Raw genomic sequence first — 9,738 nt, forward strand, 5'->3', positions numbered from 1 at the left:
GGAGAGAAAAATGAAGAAAATGACGTCTTGGCTACCTTCGTCCCGATATTAATCAGCATGAAGATCCTCGGGATCGGACTGTCGCTGTCAGATGGCAAAGCAAAGAGCGGCTCATGTCAGCTGACACTGGGCTGCGCCTGGAAGCTTCTAATCGCTGCTGTTATGCTCACTTACGTGGGTTACTCAGCTGTCATGGGAGTAGCGTCGTCAAGCATGGACCTAGCTAGCAACGTGATCACCACCTCGTCGGCGCTCGTTGTGTACGTCTCAATGCACAAGAGCGCGAAAAGTTTGGGCAGCACGCTTCGCAAGCTAACCGAAGACACCGAGCGCGCTCCTCCGGAGAGAGGAATCTTCATCGTCACTTTCGGGGCGTGGGCGATACAAGGTCTCACGGTTGTCTCCAAACTGGCTCGATGCTACACCGAGGCAAGCGACTCGGCGGCTGCGGACTGCCTCCGTGGGAACGACACCCTGTGCGCACACCCCGCAGTTGTCGTCAACCTGATGGAGGTCTCAGTCCGTTACGGACTCCTTCGAGGAAGCGTCTGGATGAGCATGCTGCTGGCCTATTTCATGCTTGTTCACATCGAGTCAAAACTTAAAGCCCTCAACATGGCCTTGTTTCAGCTTCACACGCCTAAATTGAGCAACGAGTCGCTTTGTACTTTCCGGCGAACGCACAATGTGCTCTGCCGGACAGTAAAAGTCGTCGATGCCTCTTTCAGCGTCTGCAGCATTGCGTGGTACACGCATTCGATCGCCGAGACACTGGCGAGCGTCGACCAGTTCATTTCTTTCGTCTCCGGAGACATCTGGTGCGTGCCGTTCCGCGTATGCGTAGCCTTCAACGCAGTCTGCCTCCTGTCGCTGATGCTGTTCACGTCCGAAGCGGCGCACTGTGCCAGCAAGCAGGCTCGGAACGCGGTCGTGCTCCTCGCACAGCGATCTGCCGAGATTCAACAGCCGGACATGTACGAACAGATCAATGCGACACTCAACTCATTCCGTCGCGGCGCCGCTACCGTGCACTGCTGTCGCGTGTGGCCGCTCTGCAGGGCCTCCGGTCTTCTGGCATTCTTCGTCGCGGTGGTCGGCGTCGGCGTTCTCGCGTTGTGCCGCCCGGTGAGCAGAGCCTTCTTGCGGCCCTACTTCACACTGTGAATTCGCTGCATGCACCTCGAACCACCACGTCTTCTCTTGCTTCGGTTTGCGACGCAATAGTCCTGCAATAATGCGTGCATGAGGAACGCTGACATTAGTGACATCATTAGGTTGACACTAAAGCAACCGACAGCAAGGGCTCGCTGACTGATTTAGTTGTCCTCATCGTTGTCGACGACGGCAACGACAAACGTTCTTGAAACGCCTGACCTCGCGTCATTTTTGAAGCACTAGCAACAGCAAAATACATTTTCTTGTGATCCTGCGACACAAAACAAGGAAAGCAAGAAGGTTCTGACGCCATTACGACAGCACCTGCATGGCCTGCGGTATAGAACCTGCTACACTCAAACACATGATCTGAAGACGTGAAGCAAATACTGAAGGCATTAATCCCGATGTTCTCTCGGCGAGGTGGGTCGATGCCCTGTACAGGTCAGAGCTCGCCGACCAAATCTGGTCGTCCAGCATGCCCGCGAAGCGGCGACTAGGCAAGGCCTTGTCGTCCCGACGTGGGAGACCTGAGACCGGGTCATGAAACTGAAGAACATTCAATAAAAGCTTTCTTTTTTTCCAACCAACCAATACGGTAATCAGGAGAAGTATAAAGACGTTTATCATTGAAAATGAGCAAGAGTAGTGCCGCGAGGATTTTTTTGGACTACTCCGCCGTCTCTATGACTGCCGAAGCAACCTCAAGTGAGAAGCGATTCGATGTTTTATTTCGTCATGGCGGATTCGCCTGCAACGTACTGAAACGCAAGGTGGTTCGTAGAAACATGTATTACACTAAATGTTGCGTTTGTTTCGACTTTTGCTATTAACTTTAAGTTAGGTAGTCAAGACCTTCATACGGCTGAAAAAAAAAAGCTACGAATAGAAAATGTCACGTAAATAGTTCTTAAAGGGGCACTTATAAGCTTAGCTTTTTCACAACTATTCTTCGAAAACTCTGCAGTCATTATTTCGCGGTCACAGGCTCATTATAGAAAGAGCAACATGAAGATCAGAGTTCAATATATATATATATTTTTATTTAGCTCCGAAACCTCTTCGCCGGGATGCGAGTATAACGCGGCGGATTCCGAAGCATTGTTTCTTTCTTCCGTGTTTTGGCAACATTGGCACAATAAAAGCTCCTGAAGCCTGCCACGTGAAGTCTGTAGCTTCCTCAGAACGCAATGCGAACCATTTTTGCCGCTAAAGATTTATGTAGGCTTTCGCAGAAACCGTCATAATCAATGACGTCACGGTGAGTTGCCGCAGGTATTTCAACACGGCGTCGCCGACCTCTCTTTTCTTATTGTGCCCTTTCTGGCTTACCAAGCGCTTTCTCAAAGCAATAGTGGTGTTTCTGGTATTGAGAAAAGGTAACTGACAAGTGCGAGTGAAATCAATTTTCTCCTCACTATCCCTTTAGGTATAATAATGACGTCGCAAGTCAACGACCTGACGATCACTTTAGTATGAAAGAGTGATTGGCCGATGTGTCTGTATAGGCATTGCTTGCACTGGCGTCAGTGAAGCTGCCATGCTGTTGCAACAGCGTGGAACAGCGTGGTAGTTATCTAGGTTCAGTGACTTCATTTGAATGTCATGAGCACAGCGCACGCGAGTCCTATCGTTATTCAGGCCCAGCTAGAGGCCAGTAGCATACTTGCCCAGTTTTTATGACAACGAAGCAAATATTTCGTGCAGCGGTTAATATACAGCCTTTACTTCATCCTAGCCGCCATCTTGTACAGTACCAGTGCGTTGAGAAGGCGGTGTCTGTAACATCACGTGAAGGCTATGTTACGCCGCCATCGCTCCACTAAATCAAGGTTACACAGTTTCGCAACGGAAGTCTGTGCCGGCTGGTCTCGTATAAGCGCACTCGCGTGTGTGTTTGTGCTGCGCTGCGTTTTTTGAACCAGTGCTGAACAGATATAGAAGACTGTTAATAGCTGATGCTCCGGATGTTCTGCACTTGCGGCGATTCCGCTGCGAGGGAATATCGGAGCGAACTTCGACAGCACACGTCCACACAAACGAGAGAAGCTCAGATTGCCGAAGCATTGTCTGTACTTGTGAAGCGTCAACCAAGAAGCTATACGAATTTTTACTGCCAGTTGCCTCCATCCAACGTGCGTTTCATTGTTTTTGTGCATGCTTCTTCGCGACGTTTTAGAGCAGATATGAAACAATTATATTCCATGACTTTCGCATGTCGCAAAACTATGGTATAATTATGGTGCGCATCGTAGTTTCGAGACTCCGGAATAATCCTTTGACTCCTGGGGTTTTTAATGGCCTGATTATTTGAAGTACGCTTTTTTTCTGTCTTTTTTTTGCATTTCCCCTTTTTCGGAATGCAGCTGCCATGTTCGGTGAACGAACCGGCGTGCTTCAGCTTATAAGATAGTGCTTGAATGCAGCTGTACAATCTTTTGTGCCGGTTGTAATTAATTGCCCGTGATTGCTGTATATCTTATAGTGCAGATTAGCCGCTCTTTATTGCTGTATCATTCTGTGCGCATAATTCTTCAAACTTTTACACGAGCACGCATATTGTCATTTGTAGAACAGGCATGTGGGCGAGTTGTTTAGGACTAATCTTAAAACAGTGCAGCAACACAATGACAAAGCGAGACACAATGGGATAGCGCCTGTATACCGTTGAGTCTCCTTTTGTCCTTGTGTAGCCGCGCTGTTTTTAAAATGATATCGGCATTATTTCACCGCAAGAGACAGCACCGCGTTCCACCATAGCGCCAGCTCGTTTTGCGCAGTGCTTTATTGTTTTTCGTTATCTAATCGGCGCCGCAAATATCCGGCTCGTATCGGAGATAATCACGTGAAAATGAAGATGGCGTCGGAAAGCCCCTGCGTGTTCCGCAGTGAACCCTGATTACTGTGAAACCACGAGGAATGATATGATACCGCATTCTTGATAATTACAGAAAGGGAACATGGCCACTCAAACAAACATTTTTGCACCAGGATGTCGGGATCAAATAATATCATCGCAGTTTATCACAAAGGAGCGGCGCATCACGAGGAGAAGCTCGAAATAATCCCGCTTTTATCTTGCAAACATCGTGTTCATTCGCATCTTCCATATATATATATACTTTATCAGCACTAGATAGCGCTGGCTAATGTAGGAAAGTTCTGGCTTGTTTTCGCTTACGCTGGTTACAGACGGTTAAAGTATTGCTAATATTAGCCAATTCTGGCTATCCGCTCTTATGGCCTCAACAGTCTTTTCATTCGATCTCAACCCAGCGATTGCGTTGTCTGCCAATTTGTTCCAGTCCTCCGGACTGATTCCCTCGCTCGACAGTTTATATTTTAGTTGCATCACTTGTCTGCTACATATACTGAGAGAAGGTGTCGTGATATGGCCCGCGAAGGGGGCATGCCGCAGGCCTGGCGGGATGTGGGTTCTTATATATTAATTAGCCCGGGCTCGCTAAAAGGCACGCAGTTTATTAGTAGGTGCGTGGCTCTTCACGCAAACATACACCTTATATATGCCACGCCATGTCCAGGGAGCTCTAGTGTGGCTTGAGTGAATCTGTGGGCGCGTGAATGGTCTTAATTCCGTACACCTAGTCTATAACATGCACTTCATATTTAAGCACCCACCCGCCACGGTAGGTCTAGTGGTTACGATGCTCGACAGCAGACCATAAGGTCGCGGGATCGAGTACCGGCCGTGGCGGACGCATTTCGATGGGGGCGAAATGCTTGAGGCCCATATACTTAGATTTAGGTGCACGTCAAAGAATACCCGATGGTCGAAATTTCCGGAGCCCTCCAGTACGGCGTCCCTCATAATCATATCGTAGTTTTGGGACGTTAAACCCCAGCAATTATTGTTATAGATTTAGGTACTCGGAGTACACCGGTTGACCAGTGTCCTCGCATTCCGCTCTCATCTGTATACGGCCGCCACGGTCGGAAGTCGAACCCGAAACCTTTTGCCCGGCAGAACTACACTGCAGCCTCTGAGTGCTTTATGCTATCGTTATCCGCTTGTAGAGCAATGTACGAGGGACCTATAACATCAAGAAACAATAACAAAACGCAGTGTTGCATTTATACTTTCTTGTACAATGTCACGCGATGGCAATGCTCGATATATTAATCCACTGCGTAGGACTTACTGGTTTTCACTTATGCAATACCAATGGTAAAGAACAGGGACATAGCCGGTGGACACAACACGACGCCTAACGTACGTCGCGTCGTGCAAAGTACCAACAATCTCCGAATGTTAAATACACGTTAGATATGCGCATAAAGATACTGTTACGGATGATATGGGTTTATTTACAATGAGGTCAATGAAGCGGCAGGCAAAAGACAAGGGACGATCCGATGATGCCGAGCACCAAATCCCTCGCGCCCGTTCTTCTTCTTCGTTCTTCTTTCGCGCTCTTCCAGCGCCGCGTTACATTTTCCTCGGGGCCAGACGAAGCTCACCGAGCAAGTCAGAGGGCTCGCTGAGTGCAGGGCTTCAGTCGTGCAACATGGACAAGTTGCGTCTTGCGTGAACGGCGGTTGCCAGCTGTCACTTTTGCGATGACGTAGGTGACGTCGCTCAAACCTTTAACGACGACGAATGGACCGGTGTACTTAGAAAGAAACTTTTGGCAAAGTCCTTGCTTTCTTAGTGGTGTCCACAACCATACGAGATCACCTGTTGCAAAGGTGACTGGCAAATGTCTTGCGTCGTAACGGGCCTTAGCACAGGAATGGGACGAGAGAGTTCTGAGCCGGGCCAGTCGACGTGCTTCTTCAGCGCGACACAATGTCTGCGCGACACCTGCGTTTTCGTTGGTCGAGAAAGGAAGCACGGTGTCTAGGAAACTTTGAGGAAGGCGAGCGTAGAGCAGAAAGAAAGGTGTATAACCTGTTACTTCGTGTTTGGCGGTGTTAAAGGCATACGTTATGAAAGGTAGTACGGCATCCCAGTTCTTATGATCCGCTGAGGCATACATTGAAAGCATGTTTATGATGGTACGATTGGTACGCTCAGTTAGCCCGTTGGTTTGCGGGTGGTAAGGCGTGGAATGCCGACAGTGGCACCCACAGAGCCGTAGTAGTTCTTCGACAACGTCAGCGGTGAACTGCCGGCCACGATCACTTATTACCACACGGGGAGCTCCGTGACGGAGGATAATCGAATGCAGTAGGAACTAGGACACACCAGATGACGTGGCTGAAGCAAGTGCCATCGTCTCAGTGTAACGTGTTAGATAATCCACGCAGACGATAATCCAGCGGCGTCCGGTGGAAGACTTCGGGAAAGGGCCGAGCAAATCTATGCCGACTTTTTCGAAAGGCGAAGTCGGTGGCGTAACTTGTTGCAGTGTACCTGCAGGAAGAGCAGTCGGTTGCTTGTGGCGTTGGCATACATCACAACTGGCGACGTAGTGCTTCGTCGTCTTCCACAGTCGAGGCCAGTAGAACCGCTGTCGGATGCGATGAAGCGTCCGAGCAAATCCAAGGTGCCCAGACGTAATGTCGTCGTGCATTGCTCGGAACACCGCAAGGCGCAAGCGTTCTGGGACGACTAGAAGCAGTGGGGCACCATTGCTTGAGTAATTCTTGCGGTACAAAACACCGTCACGAATCACAAATTGCGTTGAGTGTCGAGATCTGTTGGTGGCATCAATAATTGGTCTCAGTGATGGGTCGCGCAGCTGCTCCTGACTGAAGATGTCCATACTCGGAAAGTCCAAGGAGACCGTCGCAAGGTAATTGTCGAAATCGTCGTCATCGGTGCTTGTAGTTGGAGACGGTAGACGAGATAAACAATCGGCGTCGGCGTGGCATCGCCCACTCTTGTAGGCAACAGAAAAGTTATATTCCTGAAGCCGCAAAGACCAACGAGCCAACCGGCCCGCTGGTCACGTAATCCGACAAGCCAACATAGGGAATGATGGTCGGTTACGATCTTGAAATGTCGGCCGTACAAATAAGGTCTGAACTTGTGTATGGCGAAAACAACTGCGAGGCACTCCAGTTCTGTTACAGTATAATTGCTTTCAGCCTTTGTCAGAGCACGACTTGCATACGCAACGACGTGTTGGCGTCCGTCATGAAACTGGACGAGGACGGCACCAACGCCCACGCCACTTGCATCGGTATGCAGTTCTGTGAGTGCCTCCGGGTCGAAATGATGCAGAAGGGGCCCAGAAGTGAGCAAAAACTTCAACTGTTCGAAAGCAGCCTCGTGCTCAGCGGTCCACCGGTAGGGGGTGTCCTTTCGAAGCAAGTCTGTCGGTGGATGAGCTAGCTGGGCGAAGTTTCTAATAAACCGGCGAAAATAAGAACAAAGGCCCAGGAAGCTACGAAGGTCCTTCACCGTCTTTGGTGGCTTGAAGTTGCGGACTGCAGTGATCTTGTTGGGATCTGGTCGTATGCCGTCCTGGTCGACTAGATATCCAAGAACAACGGCTTGGCGCTCACCGAAGTGGCACTTCTTGGAGTTTAAAATAAGACCAGCTTGTTTGATACAACTGAGAACAACGCTGAGCCGCTGGTTATGCTCGTGGAAAGTCCTGCCGAAAATAATGACGTTATCGAGATAACACATACAAATCTCCCATTTGAGACCGCGAAGTATGGAGTCCATGAATCGCTCGAAGGTTGCCGGAGCGTTACATAAGCCAAACGGCATAACGTTAAACTCAAATAAGCCGTCGGGCGTAACGAAAGCAGTCTTTTCTCTGTCAGACAGATGCATTGGTATCTGCCAGTACCCAGACCTGAGGTCGACGGATGAAAAGTACGAGGCGGAGTGCAGGCAATCAACAGCATTGTCGATGCGTGGTAAAGGATACACGTCTTTCTTCGTGACGGCGTTAAGGCGGCGGTAGTCGACACAAAATCTCCATGAGTCGTCTTTCTTTTTGACAAGTATAACAGGAGCTGCCCAGGGGCTGCATGACTCCTGAATAACGCCCTTCTGCAGCATGTCGTTGACCTGTTCGGCGATCACTTTCCTTTCCGAAGGGGATACGCGGTAAGGCTTCTGGCGCATCGGTGTAGCATCTCCCGTGTTGATACGGTGGTGCATACGGGAGTTTGGCAGCGTAAAACAATGATCGCTTTGCGCAAAATCAAAGACTGGCGCGTACCTTGCGAGTACCTCTTGAAGAACATCCAGCTCATTAGAAGACAGCGACTTGTTTATCATGCGCCGCAAGTCGGCTGAGTAGTCAGGAGTAGGTGGACGGATGTCTCGGGACCCTTCAACCGTCCGGACGTTAATTGTGGTCATCTCCCTCAAACGTTCCCAATTTGAATCCGGCTGGCAGACAGACAGACTCTGCAGAAGCGTTGACTGTCCACAAGAGAGCACGTCCGTCGATAACTTGAATAAACGACCGAGGGACCAGCACATTCTTCTTAAGGGCGTTGGTATGATCTGGTTCCACTAGGCCGCTGCAGGATCCCAACAGGACACGAGAAGAGCACACGGGAATAAACATGGCTGAATGACCAGGGATCAACGCATCTTCTGACAACGAAAGAACGTCGGCGGGTTGAGCCCGAAAATCGTCAATTACGGCAGTTGGCAACGTGCTTTGGAGAATAATTTCCCCAGTCCCACAGTCAAGTGTAGCGCCACATTCTCGCAGGAGGTCTATCCCTAAGATAACACTATGAGTTGCTTGCGCCAACACAATGAATTGTGCTCTAAAACTTTGTCCTCCAATCGTTACTAAAGCCGAACAAACACCAACGGGGCGCAACATTTCTCCTCCAACTCCATGAAAAGTTTCATTGCGATCCCACACAAACATAACCTTATGTCCTAAAAAGTGATTTTTAAAATGAAGACTCATCACCGAAATAGTCGCACCAGTATCTACAAGAGCTACAGTGTTTACACCGTCTATACAGACACGCGCTTTGTTCTTCAACATCACAGCAGAAGGAGGAACTGGCGAGTGGACCGTCCCGCGACCGCACCTCCATCGGTCGCACCAGCTAGTTTCCCAGCTGGAGAGCAGAAGGCGACTGACGACCCGGGGACGGCGAACGGCGTGGTCGTCTCGAAGGCGGCGTAAGGCTTCGCTCGGATGCTGGGGACTCGTCACGCAATCTGTTAGGCCACTGCTGTCGTAGAGGGCTAACGATAGATGGAGATGTCGAGGTTTCGTGTACACGAGCCGGGTATGCCGAGAAACGTGGCGCTCGCGGCTGGCGGCGACAGAAGCGCGAGATATGCCCTCGGAGGCCGCACGTGTAGCATATTGGCACGTCACGGTTCAAATTAGTGGTAGCAGAGGCTCGCGGAGTTGGGTGGTACTCCGCAGGCGCACGTCGTGACGTCTCGTAGTAGTCTGCAGGAGGACGTTGTGGTGTCGGGGGATATTCCGCAGCAGCACGACGGGGTGGTGACATCCGGCGGCGACCGTGACTTGTCGGGAGCGATCGGAAGCTCGTGCTGGAGTGCGCTTCTTCAGATTGTGGTCGATACTCGATGCGACGCTCTCGCTTCCAGAAGGATGGTGGTTCGGGAAACTCGTCGAATGCGCATTGATAGCCAGCCTCTGCTCCCTGAAGCCGTGC

The sequence above is a fragment of the Rhipicephalus sanguineus genome, chromosome 6, assembly GCF_013339695.2.
Source record: "Rhipicephalus sanguineus isolate Rsan-2018 chromosome 6, BIME_Rsan_1.4, whole genome shotgun sequence".
Classification (NCBI taxonomy): Eukaryota; Metazoa; Arthropoda; class Arachnida; order Ixodida; family Ixodidae; genus Rhipicephalus; species Rhipicephalus sanguineus.